Source organism: Puma concolor, chromosome B2 (genome assembly GCF_028749965.1).
Source record: "Puma concolor isolate L17-30 chromosome B2, mPumCon1.1.hap2, whole genome shotgun sequence".
NCBI lineage: Eukaryota > Metazoa > Chordata > Mammalia > Carnivora > Felidae > Puma > Puma concolor.
In genome coordinates, this window is record NC_141671.1 from 85,638,728 (window position 1) to 85,661,508 (window position 22,781).

General features: G+C 38.5%; 1 long non-coding RNA gene across 1 annotated transcript in view; it reads left to right on the forward strand.

The window, feature by feature from the left end:
• Window positions 1-22,781, forward strand: part of LOC147581091 (uncharacterized) — a 52,106-nt gene that overhangs the window by 13,376 nt on the left and 15,949 nt on the right. Inside the window, exon 4 of the long non-coding RNA XR_015250840.1 lies at window positions 9,761-9,865. This is a non-coding gene — a long non-coding RNA (uncharacterized LOC147581091). The remainder of the gene's footprint in view (window positions 1-9,760; window positions 9,866-22,781) is intronic.

Here is a 22,781-nt window from a genome sequence, read left to right on the forward strand (position 1 = left end):
TATCCTTAATGACCAGGTAACTGATGGGCCATCAAATGTATCCAACCTAAAGTTTGAGGTACTGTGGCCTTGAATACCAACTCTAGTACATGGTTGTATATTGTATTTGTTGATTAGAAAGCTTATTCTGAGTAGATTAATTAATTTCATAATGGAACTTTTTTATAGTAAATATTCCAAAAATAAGTATAAGTGATTTCGAAAGTTTACCTTTTGTAGTTTCCTTAAACACATAAGCCATTTGGGGTGCCTGGGTGGTTCAGTTGGTTAAGTGTCCAACTTCAGCTCAGGTCATGATCTCGCGGTTCACGAGTATGAGCCCCGCTCTGGGCTCTGTGCGGTGGCTCAGAGATTGGAGCCTGCTTCAGATTCTGTGTCTCCCTCTCTTCTGTTCCTCCCCTGCTCGCACTCTCTCCTTCTGTCTCTCAAAAATAAATAAAAACATTAAAATATATATATATATATATATATATATATATATATATATATATATGCCAATGAACTGGATATGATGTGGTTCACCATAGAATTCTAACACTGTAAGTTTGATAATGTCTTTCCTATATCTAATAATATAATTTTTACAAACCCCTGAGTTACCAATTAAGAAACTGAGTCTGATAAAAGTTAGTAAGAAGGCTGGTCAGTAAGAAGCCAAGCTTTGATTCAAACCCAGAGCTGTCTGAATCCCAAATTTGTGCCTTTGAATGTTCCATTGTCCTTCCTGCCCAGTGATTTCAATGGGCTTTTAGCCCATTGCCCCTGTTGCAATTGGTTTAGGAAGAAGACCCCCATTAGACCACTATATTCTGAAATTGTGCATTAAAAAAAGAAGAAGAAGAACATGAGAACTTTGTTAAACTTAGTCCTCCTTTCACTTAATGATAAATGATAAATAAAAAATAAAAATGGTAACCTATTTGGAGTTTGTGACAAATAGGAATTAACATATTGGACAACAAAGAAAAAGACAGAGATAGATCCTCACTACATTTTCTTTGGATTGGGGGTTTGGGGTGGGCATATATCAGGTGGAAAATAGGAATGGAAGGTGTTTCAAGTTTGGCATTTCAAGCTATCAAACTTGAAAAACGGCAACATTTCTAATCATTATCTCATAATGGCTATAAATCTTGGTGCAAATCTTGCCTTTATTTCTGTGATTTAATACATACAGCACCCAGCAACTTACATTTTAATAAGATGACAATTTATTGCTGGAAGTAATTTTGTTTAAGCTATTTTTACTTCTTATCCCCCTCTTGTTAACTGTTGGAAATACTCCGATCAGCATATTCAGCCCTTTCCTTGTTATGGAAGTGTTACATGCTGCTGTGGTTTGTAGCTTTCCCTTTGTTTAAGGCCAGGGAAAATATTCTGGATAATTCATTTTTATTATTCCCTTTTCTAAGAGTTTGTGTTCATTCTTAAAGCAGTAAGCTTTATTTTCCTTTCTGCCAGACAATCTACAAATTATAAACATACCACAAAAATGCTTGAACATAATGAAGCCATACCTTTTGCAAACTAAAACCAAAACTTCAGTTTACAACATTTTTTCAAAACAATGATCTCTGTATTTATTCCTTTTAGCCTGTTTAATTTAAAACATGGTCAGAGTCAACATTTGGCATATTTCAGTGCTATCCAGACTTCATTTTCTCCTCCTTGGCAGCCTCTGATCTTGCTCCAATGCTACCTTGAAGCAGGATCAGCATTTTGGTGGATCCTAACTCCACAAGATTAGGCTTTTCACCAAGGACTCCATGGGGAAGGAAGACATTTATTTAATAAAGTCCCCCAGTCAATGTTTCTGTTTCCCCTAGAGGTCCCCTGAAACTTCCATTAAATATTTTATCTCCCCTTTCTGAGATGTGATAAGACACCCAAATAACACATTCAATATTTTTTCAATAAACAATTTTGAAAAGATGGTTATAACTTTGCTTTTTAAGTTATTTAGCAAGAAGTGACTTACAATAAAATTACAATTGGTTCTAATTGTACTGTATTAATCATGATAACTCATGGATTCTTGCAAAGTGGGAAACTGTAACCTAAAATTGTTCTCATATATCATGACGTTTATTTTAGAATTCAAATTTTAATAGGGCGCCTGGGTGGCTCAGTCGGCTAAACATCTGACTCTTGATTTCGGCTCAGGTCATGATCCCAGAATCATGGGATGGAGCCCCGCATGGGGTTCTGTGATGAGCATGGAGTCTGCTTACAAATCTCTCTCTGTCTCCCTCTCTCCACCCACGCCCTGCTCACTCTTTCTCTCTCAAAAAAAAAAAAGCATTCAAAATTTAACAATTAATGAAGTTGACATAAGGGTATGCATTTGTAGACATTTAATTAAAATTTAATTAAATATTTATTTTCCACTATGTAGGTTTTTTTCCTGTGATTTGAAGCCAATGCTTCCCTGAGGTCTGACATATTTTCAGAGGACCCTATAGATGTTCAGCATAATGCCTTTGAGTGCTAGTGGATAAAACATCCACAGCACTAGGGAAAATTCCTTCAGCGTTCTCATCCTGTTAGCACTAGCCCTCAACTCAGATAATAATAATGCACTCAGAAAAACAAATGCTTGATGATTAGCACTCCATAGCCCCTTTGAAAGATTTATATAATTTTTTTTCTCCTGTATACCATGACATCATTAAGAAATATAAATTTGATGAAAGCAAATCTTCTACTTGAGAGGTTGCTAACTCTAAGAATAATGGTTTTCCTCCTATTAAATACCTCCTTCTCAACTGGTGTATATTTGCTACCCTCGGCAAATCTACATAGGCCGTTTTCCAACCAGATGTGGGTCAGACATTGTGCAAGAGTCTCCCTCTGGCACAGAAGGAAGTGTAACAAGGGTTGCGCCATCACAGCCTGCAGTCTCTGCATCCAAAACACAGCCAGAAGTGGACCGGATCTCACCGCCTCACCTACTAACACCCTGTCCACACCACCAAGTCTCTGGCTGTGCTATTTGAGTGGCCTCCTAACTGGTCTCCTGCTTCAGCCTTTGGCGTTCTGCAGCCATGATCAACACAGCAGCCAGGATGGTCTTCAAAGTGTCACCCCTTTGTCAATGCCCCCATCTCACTACACGTCCTTACGATGGCCTCACCACATCTAGGTCCCTTTGCTTCCTGACCTCTCCTTTCGTTGTGTTCTATCTAGTACACTCCATTCCAGCTGCACTGGCCCCTTGTTGTTCCTGGAACATAAGACTTCCATTGAGGGCCTTTGAATTTGTTTATTATGCTGGGGACCCTCTTCTCCCAGTAGTCGACCAATTTCCCTCCTTTACTTCTTCCTTAGTCCCTTTCAGTTTCCCCTTAGCACTTACCACCATTAGAACACACTACATATCTGACTCACTAATAGTGTTTGTTGTTCCTCTAAGTGCCATGAGGCAGGAGTTTTTTGTCTGTATTGCACAGTGTTGGGCCCCTTGTACCCAGAATAGTACTTGGCTTATTTTATATGATATTTTAATATTTATTCAATTAGTGGGTATGTGATGTCTTCTTTTCTTAAAGGAGTCAATGAGAAAATTGACATGGTATTTACTGGTAGTATCTAGGCCTCTATCACTTCAAGACTCAAAGATTCCTCCCCTAATCCAACGCCCAATTTCCTTTCCCAGGGGGCTGGGCTAACTCAACTGGGAGACCATTTTTAGGAGAGTTTTTACCTTGGGCAGGTGATTTCTACCTGGAGAAGGTTCATGTCTCCTAGTCCTTCTAGGCATTCCCCAGTAAGAGCCAGGCTACATCTGATCCCGTCTGCGTCAGTCAACTCTGTTGTAACAAATATACTAGAAATAGGGTTCAAAAAGGAAAGGAACTGGGAGACGGTGCTTGCTTTCGAGCTGGGTCCAGCACATTTTAGGACAAGATTCGAGTCTGTTATGAAGCCCACGATCAAATGTTGAGAAGGTATCTGCTTATCCTCCTCTGATTGAGTCCCTTGCCTATGGAGGACCGCATTTCAAGGACAAGCATCACTTCCTACTCCCCAAACACACCACACAGCCAAGCTGGTTGCTCTTATTCTGTGTAGAAAACACAAGTTACCTCCTTACTTTCCTCCCCATGTTCTCTCAGAACTGCAACAGCTCAGGAAGTCCTTGGTGACATTTTTCCAGCAGTAGATCCATAGTCCACATAAATTTCTCAAATGGTTCTTAACCCCTCAGGCCAGACTCTTCCAGCAGCTCTTATTAGCCCTTCATACCAGTAGAGTCCCTATAATGCTCACAAAGTTCCCTTCTCACAGCCGTCCTTCCTCTCCTGCTCATGTCATATCTGCTGCTCTTTTCTAGGGGTGGTCATCCTGGTGGCTCCTCTGGTGAATTATTCCAGCACAACTCAACTTATTCTTCTGGTCCCTGGTATTTCACTCCCAACACATGCTGTCTTTCCTGCTCCTATGTGAGAAAATATGAGCTCCTTTAGTTCATGTGACTGGTCTGGGCACAATCTGAATCTCTCAAGATCCCTTTTAGACACTAAAAAAAAAAAAAAAAAAAAAGTCAAAACTGCCTCAAAATTGTTGTCACGCTGTTAGTGGCCACTGAGTAATTGAATAAGAAAAATTGTGTGTGTAAAATATACCTATAATTTGCCTATAGAATCACTGATTTTTCATTTTTTAATGTTTATTTATTTTTGAGAGAGAGAGAGAGAGTGAATGGGGGGAGGGACCAGGAGAGAGAGAGAGAGAGAGAGAGAGAGAGAAAGAGAGGGAGACACAGAATCAGAAGCAGGCTCCAGGCTCCAAGCTGTCAGCACAGAGCCCGATGTGGGGCTCGAACTCAGGAACTGCGAGATCATGAGCTGAGCTGAAGTTGGATGTTTAACCAACTGAGCCACCCAGGCCCCCGAGAATCACGGATTTTAAATTAGATAAATTTCTTACAGTAAATGTATCAGGAGTTCTGATAAAATATGGCATACTTAAAATAGGATCATTTGAGATGAGTTTATTTACAAAAGGCAATTTATTTAAAAAGTGTGAGCGTAGGGGAACCACAAAGGATAGTGGAATAACAGAGCCAGTAGCTGCAAAGCTGTTACCACACTCAGCCTGAAAGGGGCTGGGGAGAGCGGTTCTAGGAAGCTGGGAGGAGAAGTTGGCTACCTTGCCAGAAGCAGTGACTTCTGGTCACGTGTTGTAAGGGAGCCAAGGGGTCAAATACCCTGAACACATTTTCCTCTCCCTCATTTTCTGCTGGGATTTCCTTTGGCCCTACATAACTGGAGGTCTGAGGGCATATTTAGTCCCTTTAAGTTGCCCCCCACCCCAGGAGAAGGGGGGTATATTTAGAGTGAGTACGGTGAGCTTGTCTCCATTCCTAAACTATTGCAATCCCGTGGCAATTCTTCATTCCTCAGACATTTCTGTCCCTCAGTGCGAGACCATACCTTAGAAGAGACTTCTTAAACCTGCGCTTTTTGCCCTTTAATGAGGTTTCAAAAATAAATGGTCATTAATAAATGCTAGCTATGAAAATAGAAGGAAAATTCAAAAAGAGCAATAGAAAACACTATACTGAATATTTCTTAGACCAAAGAATTAAAAAGGTAGAAAATCCTACAGAGAATTTCTGAGGCTGAAATTTTAAACTGCATTGAAACCATCTGGAGGTTGATTTTGAAGTTTTCATGTCTGAAATTTTTTTTTCTTTTAAAACTTCCATTCAGGTTTTCAGATGTTGATGTATTACCCACAGGGAATAAACTGCAATCCACAAGGCGGTAGGTTGGGCTATAGAATTCTTCAGCCTCAGGTTATATTACCAGATATCTAGACTTTGGATTTGTTAAGAGGATCCTTGCGGAGAATCTTGCTGAATTACAGTGTTCTCTTTGCATATTGATACTGAGTACATAAGTAACAGAAATAGATTTTTAAAGGTGTGCATATTTTCTATGTGAAACAATATGTATTAAATGGGTTAAACTTATTTTAAACACAAGAGAATATTTTGTCCCCCTAGAACCATTTAGTAGAAACAAAAAAGAAGCACAATCCAGTCAGCATAATGACAGTCTTAACAAAAAACTTGATAAGATGAAGGGGTTGTCGGAAATTATACAAAGGGAATTTGGGAGGCTATTTTTAAAAGTCATTTCTAATTACTTTTTAATGGGAAGATTTCATATATAGTGTGTGTGTGTGTGCGCGCGTGCGTGCGCGCATGCACACGTGCTTTAGATTAGCTCAGATGAACACCAACTACAAAAAAGCTGACTGTTTTGTTTTACAGATGCATTTTTAATTTGTCTCTATACAAATAAACAGATCTCTATCTTTAGTTTCACAGCCTTTCGATTTCATGTTTTGATGAAAAGACTCAATCCTTTGGCTTTCTTATTATCTGAAGTGCTTTTGTATTAACCTACTTGGAAAGCAAAAGAAAAAGAAAACAGAGCTCATATCCTAGGAAAGAAATTGTCTGGGCCAAACAGATCAAAGTGATGCTTTGAGTTTGTAGTGGACAATTTTTATAATAATGTTGCCATTCGAATGCATTTGAGATTTTACAAATAAATAGTAGCACTTTTCATTTAACTTTGGGTGTAAATTTTCCAAAATATCTCAGTCATATTCCTTTTTTTGCTCAATCTGAAATTGTCTTTGGTATCTTCTGCCTATGTCCTATTGGAAAAGATTGCTGTCATAACGCATTATTTATTTTTTTTGGAGAATGCAGTTAATATAGCAAATCATGATTTGTTTTAATTCCTCCTAATTTTATGTTTGCTTTTGAAATTAAATTTTAACTCTGGATATTTAGAATTGAAAATAGTTGTTGTGACACATTTATAATAATTTTCATTGATTTAACAACCAATTGTTAATTCTATACTTTGGTGTTATTTTTATAAAGAAAAAATAATGGCATTGGTTTAGGGCTTGGGTAGTATTTTTAAAATGGCACAGAGGGAAAGACTGATAAATTTTAATGCATTCAAATTAAAACTTCTATACTAAAAGAGACATGATTAACTAGATTCAAGGCACAGATCAGACTGAGAACATACATTTTCATCATATGCAATATACTATGAATTACTATCTAGATTACATAAACTACTCCTAGGAAATAAAATGAAAACTATGAAGAATGGGAAAATAATCAATGAATATAAGTAATTCAAAAAAGAGGAAAAAGATTGTCTAAAAACATAAAAGTTACTAAATTTTAATGACAAGAAAGTGAAATTGTAAATAATGATCATGCTTTTCAATTATTGAACTGGCAAAAATAAATATCTGATAATACCAAGTTTCAATGAAACTGTGGAGAGTCAAGAACCATCATATAGTCCTGGTAGGAATGTATTGTGCTACAGAATTAACCAGAATTAGTAAAATTATAAACACAATCATAGGCAGAATTCTGAGAGGGCCTGCATAATCATCCCCTCTCCCTACTCTGGTGTTATGCTTTGTATAATCCCCACTCCTTGAGTTGAGCAGGACCTATCACTTGTGACTAACAAAATATGGTAAAGGTGATAGAATGTCACTGTTGTGGTCAGGTGACAATATATAGTTAGTCTTTGCTTTGCACAGTTCTGACATGCACAAATTTCATTTACTATAGTAAATGATCTAAATAGTCCACTATGCATTCTGATACCCTATGTCTTTTGGTTGGCACATTTAGTCCATTTATGTTCAGTGTTATTATAGAAAGATAAGGGTTTAGAGTCATTGTGATGTCCATAGGTTTCATGCTTGTAGTGATGTCTCTGGTACTTTGTCTCACAGGATCCCCCTTAGGATCTCTTGTAGGGCTAGTTTAGTGGTGACAAATTCCTTCAGTTTTTGTTTGTGTGGGAAGACCTTTATCTCTCCTTCTATTCTAAATGACAGACTTGCTGGATAAAGGATTCTCGGCTGCATATTTTTTTCTGTTCATCACATTGAAGATCTCCTGCCATTCCTTTCTGGCCTGCCAAGTTTCAAAAGAGAGATCGGTCACAAGTCTTATAGGTCTCCCTTTATATGTTAGAGCACATTTATCCCTAGCTGTTTTCAGAATTTTCTCTTTATCCTTGTATTTTGCCAGTTTCACTATGATATGTCATGCAGAAGATCGATTCAAGTTACGTCTGAAGGGAGTTCTCTGTGCCTCTTGGATTTCAATGCCTTTTTCCTTCCCCAGATCAGGGAAGTTCTCAGCTATGATTTCTTCAAGTACACCCTCAGCACCTTTCCCTCTCTCTTCCTCCTCTGGAATACCAATTATGCGTAGATTATTTCTCTTTAATGCATCACTTAGTTCTCTAATTTTCCCCTCATACTCCTGGATTTTTTTATCTCTTTTTTCTCAGCTTCCCCTTTTTGCATAATTTTATCTTCTAGTTCACTTATTCTCTCCTCTGCCTCTTCAGTCCGAGCCGTGGTCGTCTCCATTTTATTTTGCAGCTCATTTATAGCAGTTTTAGCTCCTACTGGCTGTTCCTTAGTCCCTTGATCTCTGTAGCAAGAGATTCTCTGCTGTCCTCTATACTGTTTTCAAGCCCAGCAATTAATTTTATGACTATTATTCTAAATTCACTTTCTGTTCTATTGTTTAAATCCTTTTTGATCAGTTTGTTAGCTGTTGTTATTTCCTGGAGATTCCTTTGAGGGGAATTCTTCCGTTTCGTCATTTTGGATAGTCCCTGGAGTGGTGCAGAACTGCAGGGCACTTCCCCTGTGCTGTCTTGAATAACTTGAGTTGGTGGGCGGGGCTGCAGTCAGACCTGCTGTCTGCCGCCAGCCCACGGATGGGGCCACAGTCAGACTGGTGTGTGCCTTCTCTCTCCCTCTCCTAGGGGCGGGATTCACTGTGGGGTGGGGTGGCCCGTCTGGGCTACTTGCACACTGCCAGGCTTGTGGTGCTGGGGATCTGGCGTATTAGCTGGGGTGGATCAGTAAGGTGCACAGGGGCAGGAGGGGCAGGCTCAGCTGGCTTTTCCTTCAGAGATCCGCTTCGGGAGGGGCCCTGAGGCAGCTGGAGGGAGTCAGACCCGCCGGAGGGATGGATCCGCAGAAGCACAGCATTGGGTGTTTGCGTGGTGCAAGCAAGTTCCCTGGCAGGAACTGGTTCCCTTTGGGATTTTGGCTGGCGGATGGGCGAGAGAGATGGTGCTGGCGAGTGCCTTTGTTCCCGGCCAAGCTGAGCTCTGTCGCCCTGGGCTCAACAACTCTCCCTCCCATTGTCCTCCAGCCCTCCCGTTCTCCGTTCTCCGAGCAGAGCTGTTAGCTTATAACCTTCCAGACGTCAAGTCCCGCTTGCTGTCGGAACACACTCCGTCTGGCCCCTCCGCTTTTGCAAGCCAGACTCCAGGGCTCTGCTTGCTGGCGGGATGCCCCTCAAACCCGGCTCCCTCCCGCCAGTCCGTGTAGCGCGCACCGCCTCTCCGCCCTTCCTACCCTCTTCCGTGGGCCTCTTGTCTACGCTTGGCTCTGGAGAATCCGTTCTGCTAGTCTTCTGGCGGTTTTCTGGGTTATTTAGGCAGGTGTAGGTGGAATCTAAGTGATCAGCAGGACTCGGTGAGCCCAGAGTCCTCCTACGCCGCCATCTACCTCTCCCACCTCCTGACTTATTATTTCTAAAAAGTCCACTATATACAACACAACCCTATTAAGAACTTTTGGAGGGAAGATACAGAATTGCAAAATGACCATAAAGGAGAGGCTATCGTTATGGACAATGGAGAACCTAGTAAATGTGAACTGATTGACACAGATGATGGAAGTGGCCATGCTGGAAGGCACGAAGATGTCCAGAAGAAGAGACAGACAGAACACCTTGCATTCAAGGAACTCTGAGAGACCACTCATGATATTGGAAGTAAAAAAGTTAACATTTTGGAAGCTGACTCAAACTTAGAAAGGACGATGACATTTCACCAAGGCATGGAAAAGATATTTGTTACATATAATAATTATATAATGAGAAGAAGGCAAGCACTGTTCAAACGACTTGTTATTTATTTTTTTACAAAGAAATCAAACATGAATTCTGCACATTTCTACTGTGAAATTACAGTTCTAAATATATTTTCGTTTTACTATTTTAAAATATTTTTTATATATTTTTAACATACAGTAAGAGAGTTGTCAATGTTTTGACAAAAGTTTGACAAAATTTTTTTTTATGAGGGACAGGAAAATAATAATGAGAATTATAATTTACTGCTGCTAGTTAAGATCACTCTGCATGGTTTCAGCTTGTACTACCATTTTTATATTATATATATAATATTTTCTATTGCCAAAATATAAAAGAGAGGACTGCTTATGTATCTGGTATTCAGTCTTCCCTGTCACACACCGGAAGACAGATATGCTGACCTTGAAGAATTAAGTTGTCCTGTTGTGAACTGCCAGTAGAGAGGGTCATGTGGAAGGGAACTGCTGTCCTCAACACTACAGCTGAAGGATCTGAATTCTGCCAACAGCTTTATCAGCATAGAAGAGCCCCTCAATCTGTAGATGAGACTATACCTCTCACTGTTACCTTGATTATGGCCAGTAGACTCTGTGCAGAGCACCAGGTAAACCATGGCTGGACTCGTGACTCATGGAAATCGTGAAATAATAAATATACATTGTTTTAAGCTACATTTATCTTAAATCCATGTTGATTGAACTAGCGTTATCTTTATCAACATGTATAGTTTTAAACTATTTTGACTGACAAAATCAAATATCAAAATGTAACACATAAGGGGCGCCTGGGTGGCTCAGTCGGTTAAGCATCTGACTCTTGGTTTCGGCTCAGGTCATGATCTCATGGTTTGTGGGTTCAAGCCCCACATCAGGCTCCACTCTGGCAGCATGGAGCCTGCATGGGATTCTCTCTCTCTCTCTCTCTCTCTCCCTCTCTCTCTCTGCACCTCCTCTGCTCTCTCTGTCTCTCAAAATAAATAAACTTAAAAAAAATTTAAAATAAAATGTAACACATAATATTATGTTATTTATGTAAATAAGAAAAACACTCAAAATGCTATATATTGTCGCTGAGAATACATATATATATAGTAAAGAAAATGAACTAGACATGTTTACACTGCATCGCAAATGATGGTTGTCTCTTGGGGATGGGAATGAGGTATTGGAATGAGACCTGGAGGGTCAAACAGTGAGAATTTTAACTGTAACAGAAACAATTTTTTTTGATAAAAAAGAAAACAATCACAAAAATGTCAATAACTTGAAGTTAAATGGCAGGTTCACAAGTATTTATTATTTGTAATTATCCAATATTTTGATTTGCTATAAAGCGGATGACTATAAATTCTAATCTCTAACACACATTTAAACCCTAATTTATATTTAGCCGTGGAAAGAAGATGATGAGGAATTAGTATGGAAAATGTTCAAAATGTTTTGTTGACGGTAGAAGTAATTAATTGTTGGGTCCTGGAGAATAAAATCAAAACTGGGGAGATTCTTCCTTTCTGCTCCAGAATGGTCGCTCTCTGGGTTTCAGGAAAAACCTTTCTTCAGTCTCCTGCTAACCACTTGCCCTTATTCCTGTGCAAAAGCGAGACTCAGCTGGCTTCCACTGGGAGGAAGCTCAAAAGCACTTCAGCATCTCTCTCCAGGTAGTTTGTGATGATCTCTTTCAGAATCGCCCGGAGTGAGTGCTTATTAATGACACAGATGCTTGTGCCCACAGCACATTTATGGAGCTAAAATTTCTGGGGAATATGGCTAGGAATGTTCATTTTTACAAACTTGCTAGGAAATTCTTAGGCACTCTCATTTTTACAGTAATTATTACTATTTTAATAGTAATATAGGTCATGAAAATGACAAAATGTTGAAAAATTTAACAGCTATATACACGAGTAACATTTTACTAGAAACCCCTCTTTTAAGGAGATGGACAGGAAGTATTTGTGGTGCCATGATTAAAAATGTATAGTTTTCCCTTTGACAGACTCCACTCCCAGTCTTGGGTAAGGTACCAAAGTAAATTCAGGATGAAAGAAAAGGACCTCACTCCTTTGTTCTTTCTATTTTTCTTTGAACTTAATTTTTAAAAATTACAAATGAATTAAAAAGTTTCAAGAACACTTTAATGAACTTTCTTATTTTCTTTACCCACATTCACCAATTGTTAGCTTTTGTCACATTTACTCTGTGTGTGTGTATATACATATTTCTGTTCAATTTTAGAGTAAATTAAAGATATCATACATGCTTATCTCTAGATATTTCAGTTTGCATGTGTTCTTTAAAAAGGACATTCTTGGGGCGCCTGGGTGGCTCAGTCGGTTAAGCGTCTGACTTCGGCTCAGGTCACGATCTCACAGTTCGTGAGTTCAAGCCCCGCGTCGGGCTCCGTGCTGACAGCTCAGAGCCTGGAGCCTGGTTCACATTCTGTGTCTCCCTCTCTCTCTGCCCCTTCCCTGCTCATGCTGTGTCTCTCTCTGTCTCAAAAATAAATAAACATTAAAAAAATAAAATAAAAAAATAAAAAGGACATTCTTTTAGGGGCACCTGGGTGGCTCAGTCGGCTAAGTGTCTGACTTTGGCTCAGGTCATGAGTTCCTGAGTTTGAACCCTGCATTGGGCTCTGTGCTGACAGCTCAGAACCTGGAACCTGTTTCAGATTCTGTGTCTCCCTCTCTCTCTGGAACCTGTTTCAGATTCTGTCCCTCTCTCTCTCTCTCTCTCTCTGCGAATGCTCTGTCTCTCCCTCTCTCTCTCTCTCTCAAAAATAAATAAATATTAAAATAAAAAAGGGCATTCGTTTATACACAGTGCTATTATAAAATATTTGATATTGTTAAATACTATTATTTAATTTACTATTCATATACAAATATTGCCAATTGTCCAAATAAAATCCCATATAAAATTTTTCTTCCAACGGAGGCTTCATGTCTCTTAGCACTCCTTTATTCTGGAATTGTTCATCACCTTTTGCCACTTATGACATTGGCATTTCTTAAAAGCACTAACCAATGGTTTTATCGAATGTTCCTTAATTTGTTTCGTTGTTGCTGTTGTTGTTGCCTCATGGATAGATGCAAGTTCTGTGTTTTCGTCAGAAATACAAATGGTTTCTTGTCCATGTCAGTGCATCACAACAGAAGACACATGATGCCAGTTTGCAATTATTTGGTAATGTTAACTTTGGTGACTTTTGATAATGTGTTGTTTGATAACATGTTGTTTGTTAACGTTGTTGTTTTGATAACGTGTTGTTGGTGACTTTTGATAACGTGTTGGTGACTCTTGATAACATGTTTGATAACACTGAAAAGTTACCATCTTCCTTATAATTGATAATAATCAGTTATGACACACACTGAAACTATAAATATTTTATCCCCCACCAAGCTTTGTGTGTGTGTACGCTGATAATGATTTATTTTCCTGAATTGATTATTTCTATGATTATTAAAAGGATTTTATGAGTCTAATTTTTCCATTTTATTGTAAGGAATATCTTTCTCTTTTCTCATTTATTTATTTAGGATTAGCAAAGACTTATTGACTTTTTAAATATAAAATGGATTACCATCACTATTTATTTTGATGCTCAAATTGTTGGAGATTTAGCTATTGAAAGCCCTTTGTGTGTTTGACATGGTTCTGTTATCTTTTTTTTATTTTATTATTTTTTTTAACGTTGATTTATTTTTGAGACAGAGAGAGACAGAGCATGAACGGGGGAGGGTCAGAGAGAGGGAGACACAGAATTGGAAACAGGCTCCAGGCTCCGAGCTGTCAGCACAGAGCCCGACGCGGGGCTCGAACTCACGGACCGCGAGATCGTGACCTGAGCCAAAGTCGGCAGCTCAACCGGCTGAGCCACCCAGGCGCCCCGACATGGTTCTGTCATCTTTTGAGCACTTTAAAACTTTGTGGCACCATAAAATATTCCAGACTAGTTTTCACTTTTCCTCTAGAACCCTTCAATTAACCGTTTCTCCTTAGTACCTTGATTCTTCTTAGAACGAAATGATATGTTAGAAGTGAAAATGTGCTCAATTTGTTCACAGCTATGTGAAGTAAAGGCACTTCTCAGCTTTTCAGCCAGCAGTACTCATACCTTTCAGGATTTGGTCTTTCAGGATTTTCCATTTCCTTTCCCATTCCACATTTTGTCTTTCTTATTTCATGGTGAGATTCCTGGATCCAAAATTTATAGGTAATTTTGAGAACCAATGCAACAGTGGCTCTGAAGGCACTGTGGGTGAATGCCTGAAGCCAAACAACCAAATACATGAACCTTGGGAAGCTAATGGGAGTATGTGGTTTCCCCTTGGTTCTGTACTCAGTCACATAGGACAATGCTATCCAATGACTAGAGAATATTACTAAGACATTTTTCATCTATACTGGAAAGGAAAATAGGGCACCGCTGCCCTGTGAATGAAGTGTTCTGAACAATCAAGCTGATTTACCTTAGGCTTCTTTTTTCTTTTCTTTTTTAACTCAGGGACTACAGTCAGATGGAATAAAGAAGGAGGTTGATAGGTATACTGTATTCTATACTTGATTAGAACTTTGTAGATTTATATTTGGACTTTTAAACCACACTATATGAGAGTAAGCTAAATATTCTTATCCACTGTCCAGTAAGATTTCTTTTTTAAATTTTTTAATGTTTTTATTAATTTATTTTTGAGACAGAGAGAGACAAAGCATGAGCAGGGGAGGGACAGAGAGAGAGGGAGACACAGAATCTGAAGCAGGCTCCAGGCTCTGAGCTGACAGCACAGAGCCTGACGCGGGGCTCGAACCCACAAGTGGTGAGATCGTGACCTGAGCTGAAGTAGGACGCTCAACCGACTGAGCCACCCAGGCGCCCCTGTCCAGTAAGATTTTAATACAAATCAGAAAACAGAGTAGAAGTGAAAATAAATTTTATTCCCTTCTTGGAAATCTCCATATGTAATTGAATAAAGGCAAAATTAACAGTAAAAGGGAGAAGGCATTAATTTCTTCAAAAAATATTTCCTGGAGCGCCTGGGTGGCTCAGTGGATTAAGCGTCCGACTTCGGCTCAGGTCATGATCTCACACTTTGTGGGTTCGACCCTCTTTTCCGGCTCTGTGCTGAGAGCTCAGAGCCTGGAGCCTGCTTCAGATTCTGTGTCTCCGTCTCTCTTTGCCCTTCCACTGCTTGTGCTCTGTCTCTCTCTCTCTCTCTCTCTCTTTCTCAAAAATAAATAAACATTAACAAAATTAAAAAAAATATTTCTATTTTAGTTGCATATCAGCAAAAATAATTTCATTTACAGCTTTTACTTTTCTGTTTCTCTTTTAACACAATAATAATTACTAATATTTATATACTGAGTGGGATGATAAGCATACCACATGCATTGTATTTATGTCTTGAAACAGTTATGGATGGAAGAAATTGCTGTCCTAATTACAGATACAGAATTTGGAGTTTGGAGAAGTTGAATGATTTGTGCATATCCACAAAACTGGTTACTGAACAAAAGTTCTGTCCAGTTGAAGCCAATATATGCACTGATATAACACATTAACTAAAATGTGAAAGTCAACAATTTTAAATTTTAAGAAATAAAGAGAGTCTTTCATGTAGTTTATTTTTGCTCCTTATAACTTAGGAAGAGTTCATTTTAATTCATTACTTTCAGACAACTTAATTCTTTTAATTCAATAGCTAAAAAGAGTAAAGTATGATTTCCTATCTTTCATTGTCATATCATCACCATCTAAACATAGAAACATTATACTGCACTGGATTCAAAGTACTCATCACCATTAGAAAGCATTTAACAAGATTCAAAAATTATTTGAATGTATAGTGTGTATTCTGGAAGTTCAGCATCAGTGTCAAGCTAAAAATAGCTATTACTTAGATTAAATTAAGATACAATTTTCTCCTTTATTGAATTATTATTAAAATATTTCTTGTGCCTGTGCTTTAGAGCTTAGTTCTTATATAAATCCATCATTCTCTCTCTCTCTCTCTCTCTCTCTCTCTCTTTTAATTTATGTTAGAGTGAGAGAGAACAAACATGAGAGAAGGGCGCAGGGAGAGAAGGACTCTCAAGCAGACTGAATGCTGCACCTGGGGCCCCAGGCAGGGCCTGAATCCCATGATCCTGGGATCATGGCCTGAGCCGAAAACAAGAGTCAGAGACTCAACTGACTGAGCCACCCAGGTGCCTCACAAATCCTTTATATTCTTGAATAATTGCCTTTTTTTGAGAGAGAGAGACAGACAGACAGACAGACAGGGGGTGGGCTTGGGGGGTAGAGACAGAGGCAGAGGGAGAGAGAATCTTAAGCAGGTTTCACACTCAGCACTGAGCCAAACATGGGGATCTATCTCATGACCGTGAGATCATGACCTGAACCAAAATCAAGAGTCTGATGTTTAACCCACTGAGCCACACAGGAGCCCTGAATAATTGCCCTTTTAAGAGCCTGCCTATTCTAACTGGAGGAAACTCTAGCTCTTCTTGGTCCTATAGGTCACTTGATTAGTCACCTGACTAAAAGAAAAGCAGTCCTTGTGTATCAGTCTGGCCTGGGAAACAACCTTAGAACTATTTGGATGGGTGGGATGCCTGGGTGGTTAAGTCGGTTAAGCTTTGGGCTTCAGTTCAGGTCATGATCTCAAGGTTCATGAATTCAAGCCCTGCATCAGGCTCTGTGCTGATAGCTCAGAGCCTGGAGCCTGCTTCTGATTCTGTGTCTCCCTCTCTCTCTGCCTCTCCCCTGCTCATGCTCTCTCTCTCTCTCTCTCTCAAAAATAAGTAAACATTAAAAAAAATAAAAATAAAACTGTTTGGATGGGTGATAAACTAACACTTTGCAATACTCCTCAGGTCTGGGAAGTCTTTTCCTCTGTACTTCCTGAGAAAAAAAGTCCTTATGCTGCATTCTAGTTTAAATGTAAAACATCACCTTTAGAAAACTTTCCAAGACAAATTAAAACGTTTCACTGTAAATTCTCAAAAAAGAAAATGAGTCAGGATCAGTTCTTTGGGTTTATGCTTTCCATTCTATAAAGAAATTATTACAAATGTGATAATACTTTTATACATTTAATTTATATGTAGAAACATTTCCTTTCTTTTAGTGAAAAAATATTGAGAACTGGCTCTTTTCTGTAAGAGTATAATTGTGGTATAAATAAGCTTTATTTTTATATTTTTTTAAATTAGAGAAGAGGTAAATTCTTACTTAAAGCAATATAATTTAGAAAATAAGGAACACAAATGCTGCGGAGTCAATTCAATATAATTATAAACCACAGATGATGATGGTGAGGATAATGATGATGCATACATTATATAGCACTTACCATTTACCATGCACATTTTGAAGCATTTACATATATATATATATATATATATATATATATATATATACATACACACACACACAGACACACACACACACACATAGACGTACACACTCTCTGTGTATGTGTACATACATACATTTTATATAACTACTTTATGAATTAGTACCATGCTTATCTTCCTTTTACAGATGGGGGAAAATGAGGTACAGAGGTTTGGTAATATGCCCAAGATCACCATTAGTGAGTACCAACTATGTTAAAGATCTAGGTGTTTCTATGAGAATTTAATGACAGCTGGAAGAGCCCACATTACTTCAGAACTGGTCTTGGATGGAGTAGATACGAGGAACATGGAACTTATCTTTAAAGCACTGATATGAAAATGAGATTAGAAAAGAGTAGGACATAATATCACATGTCAACCATATTTCATTTACAAGAGTGGGACAAAAGTCAATATATGGAGAATGCAATTTAAAAACTCAATGTAAAAACTTTCTTACATAGCTGGGGGCACTCTTCTGTTTGAAAATTGTTCTATTGTTCCCAAGGCAGGCAGAAAGGACGATTGATAGGACATACCTTTAGAAGTAGATGGACGTGGATTTGAAGCTCAGCTTTACAATACCTTTTTCTGCCTGAATAACCAAGGACAAGTTACTATCTCGTCTACAATTCTGGTTACTCATTAATGGGCTGGACACATTTCTTTGCAGAATGTGAAAGGATTTTATGAGCATCCTGTGCAACAGAACCTAGCACAGATGGTTGGTTCAACAAGGTTATTTTACTGCAGTTTTCCTTCTTGCACCGTTGACTTCTCCTATGTCGTATACATTTCCTAATTTTATTCTCCCAGCCCTTTACTCCCTTCCTTCTTGCTCTCAGCAAAGCATCTTGCCTTCTACATCATGGAGAAGTACATCAGGTATATCAAGTATAAAGTAAACTTTATCAGTTTAACTTCCTCTAGTTGGGAGGACAGACACTAAACTAGCAAAGACTCCAACGTTCTGCAATTATAATCGCGTATTCTCCAGAGGAAGCACAGTTCTGAGGACATGTAATCTGTTGCTGTTTTGAAGGTACAACACACCACTGGGATAAGTGAGTCTTCATTTGTGACCTCTAGACTCTAGACATCAAAGTGGACTAGAGTGTCTATTAATATGAAGACTGTTGTTGTTGCTGTCACTCCCACTACGGAACTTCTGAAGCAGTGTCTGTGGGGATGGGACCCTGTAATACGTATTCTTAGTAAGTTTCCCAGGTGCTTTTAATGACCTGACATTTGAATGTAACTGAGTCAATGAGTCAGGATTACATAATTTTCACTCACCGGGAGACTAATGCCTCCTGCACAGATAATAGAAAAATATTTGAAAGAAAAACTAGGTGAGACAAATAGAAATCTCTGTTATTTCTAGAAGAAAGCCATTTTTGTTCAACTCACCAGACATTGCATGGATAGCTTTTGGTATTTACTTTCTTAATATATCTGTGTGATCCATACAGTGGCAGAGCAGACGACCTTCGCACTGAGGCTCCCTGTCTGGTACACATGACTCTACGTGATCCAGCTTCCCTTTACTACGCTCACCTCTTCTTTCTGTTCTGCCCCAGCTCCACGGGCCTCACTGCCTCATACACAAGGCACATTCCCCTCAGGGCTTTTACACTTGCTGCTATGTCTTCCCGGAAGTCTCTTCTTTTAGATGCTCACAGGTTTGCTCTCTGACTTCCTTCAATCTTTGCCAAGTGGCCCTTCCTAATGAGGCTTCCTTGAGCTTGCCCATCTAAAATTGCAATGAAAGGGGCGCCTGGGCGGCTTAGTTAGTTAAGCGTCTGACTTTGGCTCACATCATAATAGCATGGCTCATGGGTGTAGCCCTGCACATTGGGCTCTGCCCTGACAGCTCCCAGCCTGGAGCTTGCTTTGGATTCTCCCTCTTTCTCCATCTCTCCCTTCCTGTCCCCCACTTGTTCTCTGTCTCTCTTAAAAATAAATAAACTTAAAAACATTGCAGGTACATCCTTGTCCAGGGTTCTCAACCCACCTTCCCTGGTTTGTTGCTTTCCAAAGCACTTAATAGTTTTGAATATGAAAAATGATTTATTTTATTACACGTCTCCCCAAACTGGATTATAAACTCCATGGTGGCAAGGCTTTGGTTATTTTTTTTTTCATTACTATAACTGGAGTGTCTAGAAAAGTACCTGACACATGAGTGTTCAATAAACACTTTTTGACTAACCTGATATGTAAGTTTTCAACCTTCCATTAGTCAATAGAATCCACCTAAATGTATACATAACATGTAATTTCTTCCTCTTAGAATTTGAATTATTAGATGACAGGTAACATATTTACTTATTCAAATTCAGATAAAGTTTACGTGTAAGTCAGAAAGTATATTTTTGATACCATTATTTACATAAATAGCAATGGGGAAACATGATTACAAACAAAATAGTATAAACATAAAAACACTGGGACTTAATAGTAATTCAGCCGTGAAAGTTGACAGCTTCTTTTATTATTACCAGCCATGGAAGAGTGTATTATCTACAGATTTTAGGTTTAAAAAAATTAAATCAGAGGAATAGCAGAAGGCAGTCCTTTCAAAGTTCTTAAGAAATATAAGAAAATTTCCTTATATGTTTGAATGATAAGAAGATGCTTGTTCTTTCTGATATGGTGGATTATAATTCAAATATTTTTCAACCACTCAAAATATATATAAATTTTGAAGAATTGGAGAGTGCATTACAGTTTTTAGTTTAATTTTTAGATACTTTCTCCCCTTCTCTATCACTGTGTCTCACTGTTCCTTCTCTTCATATCTCACTAATCCTCTGCCTCCATTTTAGGGCAAACCACCTTCATCTCTGTTCTAAACAACCTCTACAGGTTATTCAACTGCATGTAGTATTTTAAAAATTGTTAAAGAGCTTTTCTCTTTTGCCTTTCTGATTATATGATTTTTTGTCTTAGTGTTCTGGAAACACCGGTCTGCCTCAAGATCTAGGGAGGGGGCTGTGTAAATGGAATTTGTTGCAGAATGAAGACTGAGAAATATGGTGTACATACCCTTCTTCCATGAGGGTATTTTGCAGGGAGACTATCTCTTGGTAGTGAATTTTCTTGAGAGAGAATAATGTGAATTCTTCCACCTCCACTTTATTTTTACAAGAGGCAAGAGATTAGAACTCAGTGTTTCCTATTACTTAAAAAGAATTTTTTTAATGTTTATTTATTTTTGAGAGAGAGAGAGACAATCTGCAAGCAGGGGGAGAGGCAGAGAGAGAGGAAGACATAGAATCGGAAGCAGGCTCCAGGTTCTGAGCTGTCAGCACAGAGCCCTAAGCTCAAACTCAGGAACTGTGAGATCATGACCTGAACCAAAGTCAGTCGCTTAACCAACCGAGCTACCCAGGCGCCCCTAGTGTTCCTATTATTGAGGAAAAGTTTTTCCATGTAATGGCACTGAGTGCCTCTTCCTGGTGTTAAGAAGATTTGACAGAACTGAAGTAACATGAAAACCTGGCTTTTTCTGATGATTTGGGGAGTGGAGAATATAGTGTAGAAGAGAGGGAGGGAAGGAGAAGGCTGGAGAAGGAGGAGAATCTGAACGTCACCACACTTCCTTCTCCATTTCCTACTCCCATGAAATCACCCAGCTGGCCAGTACCTTGGAAATATCCAAATGACACCTTTAGGGGGAGAATCAGGGAGTAGAGAGGGAAGCTTGATGACAGTGTTTTCATCAGAGAGATTAAACATCAAAGGAACTGTAAGTATCAGGTCTGATTAATCGTTATGCAGAATCAAACCTTTATTACACCCCTCTGTGCTGACCAATGGGTAAGAGATAGGAGGAAGTTAAAGACAAATATGAAAACTTATAGACAAACAACACAATCCATATATTGTTATGCACACTTGTAATGTTGTTTTAATTAAATCCTGTGGGTAATTAGATTCTGTGATCTAAATCAAATTATCTCAATCCCATGTTTAAAAACCTTAATATCTTTCCCTTAGTATAATATACAAATCCTTAATATGCTAGGCCTAAGGTCTATGGAATCTGGCCTTTGCTTATTGAAATAATATCACCTTGCTCCAGCATCTGCCTGGGTCACAGGCTCCAGCAGATAATTTCAATTCCTTAAATGTGCCAAACACACTGCCACATAGGATCTGCCTAGGCCACTCCACTCACCATTTTTCACCTGTGTATTCTAACTTTTTCTCGAGTGCTTACCTGAAATGCTATTTTCTATTAATTTTTCTATGATTTCTCAACCTATAATGGCTCTCACATTATTATAATAATCATTATTATTATTAGCATTCTCTCCTTTTCTTCCTTGCACTATAATATTCTGTAATTATATACTTACTTGTGGATGTCTGTTTCATGCCTGCAAGCTCTGTGTTTGGGGACTGTACATATTTTATTTATTCACCTCTACCTATTCATGGCCTGGAACATAATAGACATTCCATAGATTTAGAGAATTAAAACTAAATTTTTCCCATGAAAACTGGCCATATGTTATTTTCAAGGCCACTTTGAAATTCCTATAATTATATGAATTATATATGAAGTTTCTGTAATTACAACATCAACATTTTGTGGTTATTTATACTCTTTAGCACCTTTAATATTGTCTGGTCTAGTTTTAGCCCAAGTGATTTTAACGTCTAATAAATTGTCTTAAGTGAACTGGGTTTTTAAATGTGTAGAAAGTCTTTGGAATGGGAATAAAAGACAGATAAGAAATTATGAACTGCAACTAACTGGGAGTCATTCCTACTCATCAGTGACTCACTCTCATCATTAAGATTTTAAACACCAATAAACTACTGTTTCAGAGGTGCTCTTAGATCTTAGGGGAGAAAAAAAAAGATGTGTGTAGAGAAAATGGAGTACAGTTAGCAATTTTCCTGTTACATTAACATGATGATTTGTGTTTGAAGAAATGAAAAAGAGTATATTTCCATGTGTTGGGACGTACTTGAACAACTCCAAGCGTGGATACGTTTATTTCATGTGTGGTGAGATTACAATTTAAGGATTCACACGAGACTCTGAAGGTGTCTTTTTATTCTTAATGTCACAATGCCTCTGAGGATGGCTCTAGAATTTAGCAGAAATAACATCAAGTGAAGGGTTACAGAGTTTCCCTGTTTGTCCCGCTCCCTCATCAGCTGTGTAAGCTCAGGTAACTTGGTTAATTCTCTGAACTTTGGAGTCATTTGCTGCAAAATAGGGGCACATATAAATGGTCTCTATCATTGCTAATAAACATGAAGCACTAAACACTGCCACTTCACATAGTAGGTACTCAAATAATGGCAGATATTTAAAAAAATTTTTTTAAATGTTTTTTATTTATTTTTGAGAGAGACAGAGACAGAACATGAGCAGGGGAGGGGCAGAG